Consider the following 14,843-nt stretch of genomic DNA (forward strand, 5'->3'; position numbering starts at 1 on the left):
TAGCCCCAGAGGAACGTCACGCTATTTCCTGTCCAATCAGATGCATTTATTGCCCCACAATGTGTCAAAACGGCAGCGGCAGGCCAGCCTTCCCGTCAACCTTCCCCATCTCCACAACCGCTCTGAAATCACTTTCATCATTGAAAAGCACTTAAACGTTTTTTTCTGGGAAAAAAAGCCAGTTGTATTTCGCTAGATTGGGGTGCCCCCTCTCCGCCCGTGTGTCCTGTGCGATGTGCTGGGACTGGCAGAGGGTGGCCGGGTGCCGGCCGCTTGCCAGTGGAAGTCGGCGGCCGGGGCGAGCCCGTCCCACCTGCAGTGTGGACCCCTGGCAGGGTCGGGGAGGGTCCGCGGGCTTTCCCCCCCAGCTCTCTGTGGAGCGGGGGTGGGAGGGGGAGAAGAGTCGTCACCCCGTTCTTTCTCCTTCATAACCCAGCCTCGTGGCCACCAGCCCTGACTGACAGCGACGGGGCACGAAGCGGCCTCGCCTGTCTGCTTTCACCTTGAGGTGTGGGAGGAGCCGGGATCTGGGGGACGAGACTGCCAGCCTGGCCCCCTTGTAACCATGAGTCGCTGCTTTAAAATCCAAGCCGAGGAAGACTGGTTCACTTTGCCCGTGGCTGCTTCCACGAAGGTGACGTGGGCGTGGCATATGTAGCGAGACTTGATGGTGGTCGTAGGCCCTCTAGGTGTGTTTGAATTCACCTGAAAATACAGGAAAATGCGGCAAGAGTGGCTTTTCCTCTTTGGCGGACAGAGCCGGCCTCACATTGTTGGGGGTAACAGACCCGTTTTCTGAAATTACGTCAGAGAACAGCGACTTTCGGTTTCCAGCTCAAATGAATGGGAAAGCGTGTATCTTGAATATGCTAAGTGAATATTTATTTTTGTATCCATTTAAAGCGTGTATCGATCTCTTTTATTCTTTATTAAAATAAAGTGCCTTTTTAAAAGCTGGTTCATGCTCCGTTTTTTGTTTAAGTCACTGTAAAATATTTCATCACTGTCACTCGGTTCTGGGTTCTTTAAGGGGGTGGGGATTAAAACACAAGGCTACGCTGGGAGTTTAAGGGTTTTTTGCCTGTCGATTTGTTTTGTTTTGCTTTTCACTCCTCCCCAAAACAGTAGCGAAAAGGTACGGAGGCGCACAGATCATACAGGATATCCTGGAGAAAACGTGGGACATGCTATGTTTTTATGAAAGTCCGGGGTCCTGTTTGGGGTTCCATGAGCTGATGGAGGGGTGTGGGGGGGGGGTGTGGAGCAAGTCCTGGAAAGTGCTGGGCGTGATCTGCGCGAGGCCCCCCGGCCTGGGTCGGCCGCACACGATGGGGTCGTGTATCCTTCCATATCCTTCCAGTTACACACATGCTCACTGTGCTGGGTCCTTAGGGACACAGACAGTGGGGACACGGGGGGACCCAGTTTGGTCCGGTTGGAGGTTGCCTCATGAGACACGCCCCGTGAACAACCCAGGACCAGTCGGTCCATTTCAGGGAGGCCCAGACCCCGGCCAGCCCAGGGGGAGAGGGGTCCCCCGCCAGGCTCCGTCTATGGGCGACGTGCACTCTCTCTGCAGCCTCAGACGAACCACGCGGTCCTGGGACTGTCCTCCTCAGCGCAGAGACAGGGGGAAGAAGGCACGGGCCCCTCCATGCTGGGCGGGCTGGGGCCGACTCGTGTCCCGGGACAGCTCTGTGTGAGAGGCCTTCTGACAAGGCCTGTGGCTGGCCTGTGACACCCGGGCAGGGCGGCTGCTGGGCCAATCGCTGGCTTTCTTAGAAACCTTCGCGGTTGCAACCAGACACTTTGTTTATCAGCAAGTCCTTTTCTGCCCGGGGATCCCTCAGGGCCAAATGTGGAAACTTGACTGAGTCTGCTTCTCCCCCGGAGTTCAACTCTCCTGTGCGGACGGTTCACAAGACGCTTCTCACTCAGCTGCTCGCAGGGAGAGGAGGGAGGCCGGAGCGCTTTCATCCGCAGAGGACGGGGTTCAGGGACGAGGTGCTTCAGGAATAATCGGGGGCTTAGAAAATGCCGTTAGGGGGGCGCCTGGGGGGCTCAGTCGGTTAAGCGTCCGACCTCAGCTCGGGTCACGATCTCGCAGTTTGTGAGTTCGGGCCCCACGTCGGGCGCTGTGCCGACAGCTCGGAGTCTGGAGCCTGTTTCAGATTCTGTGTCTCCCTCTCTCTCTGCTCCTCCCCTGTTCATGCTCTGTCTCTCTCTGTCTCAAAAATAAATAAACATGAAAACAAATAAAAATAAATGAGAAAAGAAAAGAAAATGCTGTTAGGGCCCTAGAGATGAACTGACTCTTGAGGTGGGTGGCTGCCTCTGGACAAGTAGCTGCTGGGACCTAAGGGCAGCCCGTGGGAACGGGCTCATGAGACATTCTGTCACACGAGCAGCCTTCACACTTTGTTTTCTAAAAAACATTTACACAAATTAAGATATTTCAGCTATCACTTCCTGAGTGGTTGCCCCTTAGGAACACCAACCTTTTTAAAAATCCATGTGGGATGGAAGATGGTGGTGAATTAAGATGTCGGCCCCCTCTGATAAGCATCCACTGGGTCTGCTGGGCCTGGGGTCCTAGGAGAGTCCTCCTGGAGGGGTCCCCTGGGCAGGCACCCCTGTGTGCTCCTGGGGACAAGTTCTCTCCATGAAGAAGCCATTGTGGGAACCAGGAAGAAGCTCATGTGAGTGAGTCAGCCTCTCCACAAGAGAAACTTTTGCAACTCAACTACTCAGAAATATTTAGAAATTCTTTCTAAAGAACGATCTATAACTAATGACTGTAATTTTTAACAACAGCTCAGTGGGCTGAGGGAGGGAGAGGGGTGGTTTCTCACTGGAAAGTCTGGCTCTTTTCACTAAAAGTAGGGGGGAGGCAGTAAATGTCTTGGCCCGCTCATAATGTCTGTCTTCCTCCTGGGCATGTATACTGCGCGTAGAAAGTTCTCTCTCGTGCTGAGAAACTCACGTGAGCCAGCATTTTCCAGACTTAACTTGCCCTGAGGTTGCTCCTTACAACATGTCTATGGGGAAACAGTGGCTGATATGGTGTGACCAACCTCGGGGCCCTATTTCTGCTCTGGCTGGGCTGCCTTTCCATCTAGATGGAGCCTTTCAGGGATGGGGGCGGCCACCCCTCACACTCACTACCTTCAAACTTGCATTTTGTTTTGCTCATGGATTTTGTGGGTCAGAATTTAGACAGGGCACGATGGTGTGACCTCCCCTTGTTCCACCACGTCTGGGGTGCCAGCTGGGAAGGCACAGATGGCGGCGGGTGACTTCGGCGTCTGGGGGTGGGGGGCGGGGGTGGAATCTTCCGGAGGCCTTTTCATCCACATGGCCGGTGCCCGTGGCCGGGAGGGCTGGGAGGCTGGGCACAGCTGGGGCCGCACGCGGCCTCTCTGTGTAGCTGGGACTTCCTCACAAAATGGCGGCCCCGGGGTAGCGGGGGGGACCCGGGGCGTGCTGGATGGCTGTTTGTGACCCGGCCTCGGACACTGTTGAGAGTTACTTCTGGCACGTTCTGTCGGCCAACGCAGTCACACGCCACGCAGGCGAGGAGCGTGAGCAGGGCCCCCACCTCTTTGTGACAGGAGTGTCCAAGTGCTGGCAGCCATGTTTGAAAACTGCCTCCGCGGGGCCCGGAAACATCTCCTTTCCTACGCATCCCACCTGCCCTTCAGTTAAACAAGTCTTCTGCCCCCACCCCTGCAACCCCAGCTCCTTCAACCCCAGCTCCTTTCTGTCCTGATTCCCCAAGTCCCAGGCAGATAGACCTCCTCGCTCCGTCGTGGTCGCTGCCCTTCTTCAGGAAGTAGCCCTTCTCTTGGGAGCACTGATCCCCAATCAGGGCGTGACTCTGGTGTATTTTACTGTGTCAAAAAGACCCCGTCCCCACCAGACGTGAGGATGGGGCCTGAACGGAGCTTCTCAGAGGGGGTTAACCTGGCCGCAGCGGCAAGAGCCTTGAGTGGTGTCTCCCTGATTCAGATTCATCCCATCCTTTTTATTTTATTTTATTTTATTTTATTTTATTTTATTTTAATTTAATTTAATTTAATTTAATTTTATTTTATTTTAATTTAATTTAATTTAATTTTATTTTATTTTATTTTATTTTATTTTATTTTATTTTATTTTATTTTTTTTACTTATTTATTTTATTCTTAAGTGAGATAACATGCAGTGTAGTCTTGGCTTCAGCATTCGAATTCAGTGATTCATCACTTACCTATAACACCCAGTGCTCATCCCAGTAAGTGCCCTCCTGAGTACCCAATCACTCTTTCCCCATCCCCCCTCCCCCCCATCAACCCTCAGTTTGTTCTCTGTATTTAAGGGTCTCTCATGGTTTGCCTCCCTCTCTGTTTTTATCTTACTTTTCCTTCCCTTCCCCTGTGATCCTCTGTTACGTTTCTTAAGTTGCACGTATGAGTGAAATCATACGATCCCTGTCTTTCTCTGATTTATTTTGCTCAGCACAATACCCTCCAGTTCCATCCACGTTGTTGCAAATGGCCAGATTTCATTAATTTTCATTCAGGGCCACCTTCCTTCCTGCCATCCTCCGCACTGGGGCTCTGCCAGAATGTCTGTGTGACCACAAGAGCCCTAACGAAAGGTCACGCCGCTGGCTGTGTCTCTGTGGGGCCGGGAGTGGTAGGTCGGGCTTCCAGCTCTGGAGCTGAGTGAATGACGGCGGGTGGGGAAGATCCCGCAGACCTCAGTTTTCCCATTTGTAGGCTGCTTGGGGGGGGGGGGTAAGTGAGTTAGCACCTCGAAGCAACTTGGAACAGTGCTTGGCGAGCGGGTGGCGGTTTATTGGTGTGAACGGTCATTACCGAGAAGCCGTGCGGGGTCCTGCTTCTGATGCCGCCAGAAGCAGAGCCTGAAGCAAGGATGGAGTGTGAGTAGTCTGTGTGTGGAGTCCTGTCAGGAGAGGCTGGTGGGGGGACAGGAGCCCACGGGGGTGACCCCCTGGCTACTGGGGAGTGCTCCTGCTGGACTCGGAAGGGCCAGGCCCCCGGGAGGGACCCGGACCCGCGCCCACCTTCCTCCCCCAGGTGCCGGTTGAGGCCGCTCCCGGGGGCGTTAGCGACTGGCACTTTCCCCCGCCTTTCGTGCAGGAAGAGGGGGCTCTGGCAGCGGGGGACGTCTCGGCCACCCCCGCAGCGGCCGGCAGGTGGGGGTCGGCTGTGTGCCCCGGAGCAGGAAGGGCCAGGGGACGAGCTGGGGCCCCGGGAAGCTCCACCAAGTGTGGTCACCCTCTCAGCAGAGGCACGATGTGCCAGAGAGCCCAGGGTTCAGCTTCCTGCTCAGGGCTTATTAGCTGTGTGTCCTAAAGGAAATCACTTACACTCTCTGTTCCTCAGTTCCCTCATCTGTAAAACGGGGGTAATCCCCTATTTTGAAGTGATCGATCACCTCACAACCACCGATTGTGGGTTACCAGGGCTCACGATAGCACCTGGCCTCAGCAAGTACTGGAAAAAGCATATTTATATTTATCGTTTATGTAATTAAATTCCTTTATTATTCCATATTGATAAGTCTTAGGAAGTAGTGTTGCTTACATGAACTATAAATGATAATATGCAATTATTTGCAAATTCTTACTCAATAATGTGACAAATTGTTTATGTACTGGACCTAATTTTAGAATTATTTGATCATCTCTCGTTAGAATCATGTAACTTTATAAATACAATAATTATTCATTAGATTATATAATGATCAAGAGTTTGAAACTATGTTATAGTATATAAATATGGAAATAATTATAACATAACTTTTATTATACTGTCATTTCTTTAAAAAATTGTTTTTTTAATGTTTATTTTTGAGACACAGAGAGAGCACAAGCGGGGGAGGGGCAGAGAGAGAGGGAGACACAGAATCTGAAACAGGCTCCAGGCTCTGAGCCGTCAGCCCAGAGACCGATGCGGGGCTCGAGCTCACAGACCGTGAGATCGTGACCTGAGCCGAAGTCGGAAGCTTAACCGACTGAGCCACCCAGGCGCCCCTAATGTAATTTCTGTTTTAAACACTTTTTATTTTTTGAGAGAGAGAGAGAGAGAGCACGTGCACGCATGTGAGTGGGGGTGGAACAGAGAGAGAGGGAGAGAGAATCCCAAGCGGGCTCCACACCCAGCGTGGAGTCCCGCGAGGGGCTCGATCCCACGATGCTGGGGTCATGACCTGAGGCGAAATCAAGAGTCAGACGCTCAACTGATGGAGCCCCCCCCCCCCCACTGGTGCCCCTGAATTATACTGTTATTTCTTATTTACTGTCTGCTCTTCAGCAAAGGCAAGGACCATGTGAACCAGGGCCCGGTGTGCAGAGGTGTGCACTTGGCGTTTGCAGAGCGAGTCCCGGATGTGTGCACGCGGTGGGTCAGGGTTCTGATGGTGCAGGTGGGTCGGTGGAGAGGCCACCGTGGCACGCGGACGGACATGGGGGCTGCCTCTCTCTCGCAGGGGAGGCGAGGGCTGCAGAGGGCAGGTGTTCCAAGCTGCCTGGCCCACAGTAGGTGCTCAAGACACGTTGGCTCCCCACCCCCCCAGCCCTGGGTCGCCTCCTCCCCCCACCGTGCAGGGTGGAAGGATGACGGTGCTCTCGGAGGGTTCCGCGGGGTCACGTGAATGCACAGGTCTCTCAGGTTCAAAGCTCTGCTTGGAGGCCCAGGGTCGCTGGCTTCCCTCCCAGACGGGCTGTCTCCCCGGGGGGAGAGGAACCACGTGGGTCTGCAGGGAGAGAGGGGAGGGACAGCAAGCCGCCCCGGAGTGCGGGTGCGTTGAGCACGCGGGTGGTCTGTGCTCAGGACGTGCAAAGGCTTTTCCTGAATGCCGGGGTGGGTTAGCCGTGTGGATCCAGCTCAGGGTTCTTTCTCGACGGTGACGTTGGGGTGGGGGGGGGATCTGAGCTGCCCTGGATCGGCCTGTGGTGTGGAGCTAGGTTTCCTCGGGAGGGACGTTTCTGAGATGGCCCGGTTCCTGGCTTTGCACACGCGCACACACACACACACACACACACACACACACACATGCTCATGTCACCCGGTACCTGAAGGGCGCCCTCTCCTCCTTTTCACCCAAACGTAGGGACCCAAGGGAGCTGGAAAGAACAAAGAATCTGGAAAAGAACAATCTCTCAGAGACACACAAGGGCTTCCTGTGTTGTTTTCTCGAAGAGCTTCTGGGGGCAAAAATCACGGAGCGCCCGGCCGCCCCAGATGTGCCCCTCCGCTCGGCATTTCCCCTCCTGCAGCTCCTACACGAGACCTTCCTTCTGACCTCGTCCCCGCTACTCGTCCAACACGCACATTGAGCAACCCCGGGCCGGTTAGAAATCCCGAGCCCAGAAATAAAGCGACTGTTGCTTTCCTGCCCTTGCTCGTTTGCCCCGGGGTCCCGACAGGGGCAGGGGCGATGCCTGCAGGAAGCAGGCGGCCTGGTCTACTGTACATTTCGGAAGATTTCGACTGCAAGTCTGGCCGGGCTGTTGCATCACTGGGTCAGGCAGGGCCACAGGACGGAGGGGGGCGGGGAGCCTGGGGGCTGGGCGGCAGGCCAGGAGGGGCCAGGAGGCTGGGTCTGGAGACCAGGAGGAGGAAGGGGGAGACGGGCGGGGAAAAGGGCCCCGCTGTCACCGAGGTCTGCGCGCCAAGGGCACATACACGGACGGAGGGCTCAGATCCTGAGTGGGCTGCTGAGTAGCTGTGAGACCCTGGGGAAATGACCTCCCTTTTCTGAATCTCAGCATCCTTGGCTCTAAATGATCTGTCACTCCTACTACACGCGGCTGCTGTGGGGGTAACAGCCCTGACCTCGGGGGAGGTCGTCGATGCACAGCGCTTAGGCCTGGCCCGGTGCTCAAGGTGGTGCATTTGGGCCAGCCTCTTCCTGTGGGCAGGTGACAATTTGGGGGAGTGCTTAGTGGGCGTGGAATCAGACAGAGGGAGCTAAGAGAGCCCCCAAAGGGCCTGTCCGCTCGGTGCCCACCTGCTCGCTCCCTGGGAAGCGGACCTCCATGGACGCGCTGGCAGGCTCCCCCAGCCCCCCCCCCTTCCAGCCGCGTCAGCCCCAGCAGGAAGTCGGAGGGAGGGAGGAGAGAGGCCAGGCGCGCACACCCCCGTCTTCTCCCTGCGTCTGCCCGAGTCAGCCATGCTTCCCCCAGTGCGGTGGTCTGCCTGTGACTGTCCCTGGGCTCCAGGAACTGTTCCTTCTTCTTGTCCCTCTGGACGCCACCACCTTGGTGACCGCTCTGCTCCTGCCAGTCCTGGCTCCTACGCTATCTTGTCTGGTGCCCTTAGGCCAGGGGTCAGCGAGTCTGGCAAAATCTGGCCCCCTGCTCGTTGGTGTCAATAAAGTTTTATTGAAACGCAGCTGCGCTCGCGTGTTTCCGTGCTGTCTCTGGCCGCTTTTGTGCTACAGAGACAGAGGTGAGCGTTTGCAACAGAGACCGCACGGCCCCCAAAGCCAGCAGTGTTTACTCTCCGGTTCTCCTTAGCCTTTTGGAGCCGCTTGTCAAGCTCCGCGTCAGACCCACCCGCACGGGAGAGACCGGGCCTTCGCTAACCTCCGCAGGGCCCTCGGCTGGTGCCCGTTTGACCACGGGAGTCCTGTTCATGCAAAGGACTCCTCTTTCCTGAGGTTCTGTGTTCTTGTGGGTGTTGACGACACTCCTCTCTTGGAGGAGCGGGACAGGAGACAGTCTTCCTCCCAGGGCCTCAGGAATCGGGCTCTGAGAGGTGGCACACATTTCACTGTGGGAGCGCCCCAGTTCCCTCACTCGTCAAGGGCTCCCGCCAGGGGGCCGGAGGTGCGTCCTGTACCCAAGGCAGCGTGTGGACCCCGTGGGACACAGGCCCCGGGGGTTCAGAGGATGGAAATGGAACGTGGGGTGAGGGCAGGACAGGGTAGCTGGGGGGCGGGGCGGCGTCTCCGGCTGGGGCCTGGGCTTGCGGCAGGGGGAAGGTGGGGGCCCGTCAGGAGGCCTGGGGAAGCCACGGGGCCTTTGCGCACGACGAAGACGGCGGGTGGCAGTAGCCGCGTGGCCCACGGAGCGGCAGGACGTGAGCCAACACACAGGTGACTCAGGAGGATACTGTTTTCCGGGAGTTTCGGGGGAAGGTGCAGGACACGGGCCGTTCTGAAAGTCAAGGTGATTCCCTTAAGGGTGCCTTTCGCTTCCTGAGTGTGATGCGGGCCTGGATCACTTCCCTTCCCTCGGGCTGCAGGGGCGTTGGCACCAGAGGTCAGCAGGGGGGCCCTGCCTCCCCCCCACCCACCCCGGCCCTGCCCGGTTTGTGGGAGCACGACTGGGACCTCTCATGCTCAGTTTCCTCCCCTGGCAAATGGGCGGGAAGCCGCAGAGAGACGGTCCTGGGGAGGGGGCCCTGGACCCTGCCCAGCGAGCCCAGGGTAAACGCATCCTCGCCTTGGCGGGCGCCTGGCTCCTGGCTTCGTCTGCGCCCCTAACGCCCTTCTCTCCCCCACTGAGAGATGGTGTCCTCACCAGCATCACCGGGGGCCTCCTTACCCACTTTCAGGACCACACGGGAGACTGGCAAAGGGCAGGAGGGCTTTGCCCTGGGAAGGTCAGGAGGGCAAGGGTGGAAGAGGCCGAGTGGAGGGAGGCGAGAGGTGGCCGGGACCCCGTGGCGGTGGCTGTGATCTTCCTGCCTGGACTCTGTCCTACCTCAGTGGCTCACTGGTGGCATCTCCGTGGCATCTCAGTGGCCTCCCTGCCACCTTGGCTGCTCTCTTTCTTGTCCCCCTTGGCCACTATGAGCGAAGCGGCTGCAACGTGCGTGTGCAGGTGTTTGTGTGGACATTAGCTCTCAGCTCCTCTGGGTGGGCACCTGGGAGCACCGATTCGGGGCTGTAGGGTGAGCTGATGTTCAGCTTCGTGAGAAAAATGCCCAACCACCTTCCAGAGTGGCTGTGCCATTCTGTATCCCCACCAGCAGCGGGTGAGAGCTCTTGGGGCTGAGAAGCTCGATGCTCAGACCTTTGGTCCATCCCGATTCGACTAGGTGAGTGCGGTTCCCACCTTGGACACGAAGCCGGTGTTACGTCAAGGTGGCCGAGGGCTCGGACTCTGGCAAGGTGTGGGTTGCAGTGGCCCGGGCCTGCCGTTCTCTCCCGTGTGAACGTGGACAGGCCAGCCAGCACTCCCCACCCGAGCCCGACTTACCCCTCTGTGGACGGGTGGGGACGGGGCCTTACTGCTGCAGGTCACGTGGGACAGCGCACTGTGGGGGAGGAAGGCCGCCACGAACATTTGCCGCCATTGTCACTGATGGTGTTTGGTAGAGAAGACTCCTCTCCCTTGCCCAGAATCTTAGAAGGTTCAAGAGGGAAGGAACTTGGGGTAGGCGGGGTAACACCCCCTGACGATGTCCGTATTTTCGTGCTCAGAAGGAATTCGTGAGGACGATCCCTTCATGGCCAAAGGCGCTTTGCCGGTGTGGCGGGGTCGAGGGCCCGGGGATGGGGCGGTGGTCCTGGATGATCTGGTGGGCCCGCTGTCCCCGCAGGGTCCTCTAAGGGGGGAGGGGAGGAGTCAGTCAGAGGGAGACTGGAGGGGCCATCCCGCTGGCTTTGGAGATGCGGAGGGGCCACGAACCAGGGAAGTTGGTGGTCTCTGAAAACTGGAAAAGGGGAGGAAACATGGTCCCCGGAGCCTCCAGAAGGAACCAGCCCGGCTGACGCTTGGGCTCGAGCCCAGGGAGACCCGTGTTGGACGTCTGACCTCCGGACGTCTGGCCTCAGTGTGCACCGAGATGTCAGAGAACAGAGGAGGACACAGTGTGTTGTTTTCAGCCACTGGGTTTGTGGTCCTTTGTTACAGCCTCCGGAGGAGACCGATTCAGAACCCGCGTGAGCGGATGGGGAAACCGAGGCTCAGCTTCCACGGGGGGGGTCTGCTGCCCCACGTGCCTTTCTCAGACCTGCCTTGTCTCCCGTCCTGTCCCATGAGTCCAGGGCCCCGCCAGTGTCACACGGGAGCCAGGCCGCCCGAGCGCTTTGGGGACAGGGGGTGAAAACCCCAAGGTTGAAAATAGCTCTGTACCCTGTGTGGTTAAGTTTCTGCTTCTCGGCCTGCCGTGAGGTCGACAACTCACAAAGCCACTTCCTTCCCACTCGCTGTTGCCAGCCTGTCCGGACAGGTATTCCCTCCTCTGCCTTCCCTCCGTCTCCGAGCCTGCTCGGCCAGACTCTGGCTCGGCCAGCCCGGGGCCCGCCTTCCACCTGTCCTCGGAAACATTGGCGACGGGCTCCCGGGCCGCGGCCCCCGGGGCTTCTGGCTCAGGGGACTGCTTTTCTGTGTGTGACTAGTACGGTCTTCCTCGTTTTGAGGTTAACGTCGGTCCTTCCTTTCTCTGGTGCGAAATTCAACCATGATGCAGTCACAGTGAAGACCGTATTTCCACTCAAAACCGCTGTGAGCGCAAGGCTTTCTCGAGACATCTTCCTTAGCTTCCTCCGGGTTCTCGGGCTTGACCTAAAGGAAATTCGTAGTTGGAAAATCTGAACAACATCGTAGGCGCACGGTGTAGCGTGTGTGGGAGGAAAGGAATTATTTTCTAAATGAGGCTTATGATTTCTGTTTCATTTCAGACAGGAGTGCTTCACAAATGCCAAAGACGTTTTAAAAAGCCTGTGTTCTTACAGTAGAGACCCAAGCTGCCAGCCGCCAGCTGGGTGTTCAGTTTGCTCCCTGGCACGTCACAGGTGCTCAAGGGGGTGTCTGTTGAAGGAACAACCAAAGGACTGTGTGAGTGGGGCAGAGTTCGGAAGAGGCCGGAATGTTCCAGAACTTACCGTCACACTGTCCCTCTGATAGGGATCCTTTGTTCTTACTTTGAACCGTTCAGCACATGAGAGTCTTCTCGTGGCCCGAACACTTGCTGAATGGGGACCGAGGCACATGTCACGGGCCCAGAGGGTCGGGCCGGAGCGAGCTTTCTGGGAGTCTGGAGGAGACAGATGACGAGTCTCCCGCTCCCGGACTGTGCCGTCGACGGTGACGGCTCTGTGGGGGGCGTGGCGTGTAGGGGAATAAATGTGTGTCCTGTGGATGAGCGGGCGTCATCCCAGTTATGAAGGGAACTCGTATTTGTTGAGTCCCTCCCGAGAACCTCAGCAAAACACTATTCCCGTTGCTCAGATGACAAAACCAAGGCTGAGTGATGTCCACCTGAGCAAACTGCCCGAGTCTCGGTGAGCGACCGGATTTGCCTTGAAGCTGACCAGTGACGGGGACAGCGTGGTTCGTCAGCGGACGTCCATCCGCCTACTTCTCCCGTGCTCACCGAGCCCGTACTGTGGTGTCTCCGTCACAACCAGTTGACAGGTTCCTGTTAACTAAGCCTGTGCTTACTTTCCAGCCAGTGTCCTTTTCCTGTTCTAGGATCCAAGTTGGGGTCAGTCGTCCTGTGTCCTTAGGCTCCTCTGGGTGGTGACAGTTTCCCGGACTTGCCCCGACAGCATTGAGGAGAGCCGGCCGGGCGCTTTGCAGACTGCCCGTCGGTTCGGGTGTGTCTGATGTTCTTGTCACCCGCAGCCTGGAGTTGCGGGTCGTGGGAGGAACCCGGAGGCGAGGGGCGCTTCTCAGCACGTCATACAGGTGACTTCTCCCTGTGGGTACTGACCGTGGTCACCTGTCAGGCTTCCCGGACCCCTTTCCACGCTCTCGAAGAAAACAGGTCCCGTTTTCCCGACACTAGGGGTCTTTCTCAAGGTAACCGAGGCAGGAGCCGGTGGGGTGGCACTGACCCTGGCCGCTCTGCCTCGGGCACCTGGTCTGCAAGGAGAGCCGTGGAGAGCCGTGGCCGAGTAGGCTCCGTGGCCCTCCCGGCGCTGGCCGTCCAGCGGTCGGACGCAGCTCCTCGAGGCGTTCATTAGAAGGTCGATCCGCGTGATCTTTTCACGAGCCCAGGAGCACGGCGCTCTACCCCTTAAATCCGTTCTGTGGCTTCGGATTGCTTTCAGGGTGAGGACCAAAACCCTTCGGGTGGCTGTAGGACTCTGAGTGCCCCGCTCGAGCAGCGCCTCGAGCCCTCTCTCGCTCCACGCTCCTCCTTGCCGACCCAGCTCCAGGGACACCGGACTTGTTCCAGCACGCCCCACGCCTCCCGTGCGCCCCAGGGCCTCGGCACGTGCCGCGTCCTCTGCCTGCAGTCCGCTCCCTTTCTCCCTGGACTGGCGAACCCCTGCTTCCTTCCTTCCTTAAGTACCGCGTCTTTGGGAAAACCTTTCCCGATCGGCCTCCAGATTAGGACTGTTGCCCCGTCTCACCGCACCACCTCGTGGAACACTTACGTACTCACGCGTGCGAGTTTTTCCTTTTGGGGGGCCTGTCTCCCCTGCCAGACACTATGTTCAAGGGGGATGGGCCCGTGTCTGTCTGCATCCCCAGAAGCCTGTGTCACAAAGCGCGGGCTGCTCCGTAAATGCCTGCGGGACGAAAGGCGTGAACGCGGGAGACCTGGCTCTTGCTGTGTGGGCAACACAGACAGCGGGTTTCACCAGCAGGGCTCACTGCTCGCACTGTCCTGACCTTGCCTCCCCCTGCCCTGCCCTCGGAGGGCACACGAGGGTGCACTTTCAAATGGGAGGAGGTGAGATTTTTGAGTCGGCAAATTTGGGATTTCCACTCTTCTGTGTGTCCCAGCCTTATCGATCTGGGTCTTACCAAACCGAAGGGAGTGAGATTCGGAGGGCCTGACCCTGTCGCGGCCTCGCCACGCAGCATCATGGTCTCGCGGACCACACGGCTCCTTCCCTCCTCTGCCGGGACTCCCCCCGTGGCCTGTCCCAGCTAGAGCTGGGGGGGTGCTGCTCCCTCTTTTACCCAGAAAGTTCTGTTCCGTTGTAACAGGACTCCTGTGTGAGGTTTGCCTTTTCTGTAGAGAGGGTTCTGGCTCCCTGATGTCCCACACGTTTGTCTGGGCCTGTCCCCCCGAATCCCCAGAAGCTGCAGCCTCCCCCCAAGGCCAGCTACTCAGAATCCCGCCTCCCAGCCTCACCCAACAACTCGCTTTGGCTCATCACCATCTCTTCTTGTCTCCTGTCCCACACAGGGCCCTGCGCTCTCAGCACATAGCCTCTCAGCTTCTTAGGGTGGGAGCCTCCTGGACTGGCGGTTCCATTCCTTGGTGATGGTGAGGGACTGGGGGCTCAGCAGGTGAGGGCAGGGTGGGGGTGCGTGTGAGTCCCAGATCTGAGGTTGTGAGCATCTGGCGGTTTCCTCTCGGGCTGGCTCTGTCGACTGTCGAGTGATGGAGTTTTTATAAACACACCATGTTCATTCACTCACTCCTACACCTGCCCACCTATCTACCTGTCCAGCTCCCCCTACCTACTCACAACCCATCATCCACCTACCTACCCACCCATCCTCCATCCATCCATCCATCCATCCGTCCATCCATGCATCCATTTGTCCTTCCATCCATCCATCCATCCATCCATCCATCCATCCGTCTGTCCATCCATCCATCCATCCATCCATCACCCAACCATCCACCCATCCTCCATCCATCCATCCATCCACCTGTCTGTCCATCCATCCATCCATCCATCCAACACCCAGCCATCATCCATCCATCCCCATCCATCCATCACCCAACCATCTACCCATCCTCCATCCATCCATCCATCACCCAACCATCCATCCATCCATCCATCCATCCATCCATCCATCCATCCACCTATTCATCCATCCATCCATCCATCCACCCACCCACCTGTCCATCCATCCATCCATCCATCAGCCAACTGTCCACCCATCATCCGTCCACCCATCAAACCAAGCA

The sequence above is a fragment of the Panthera tigris genome, chromosome E2 (genome assembly GCF_018350195.1).
Source record: "Panthera tigris isolate Pti1 chromosome E2, P.tigris_Pti1_mat1.1, whole genome shotgun sequence".
NCBI lineage: Eukaryota > Metazoa > Chordata > Mammalia > Carnivora > Felidae > Panthera > Panthera tigris.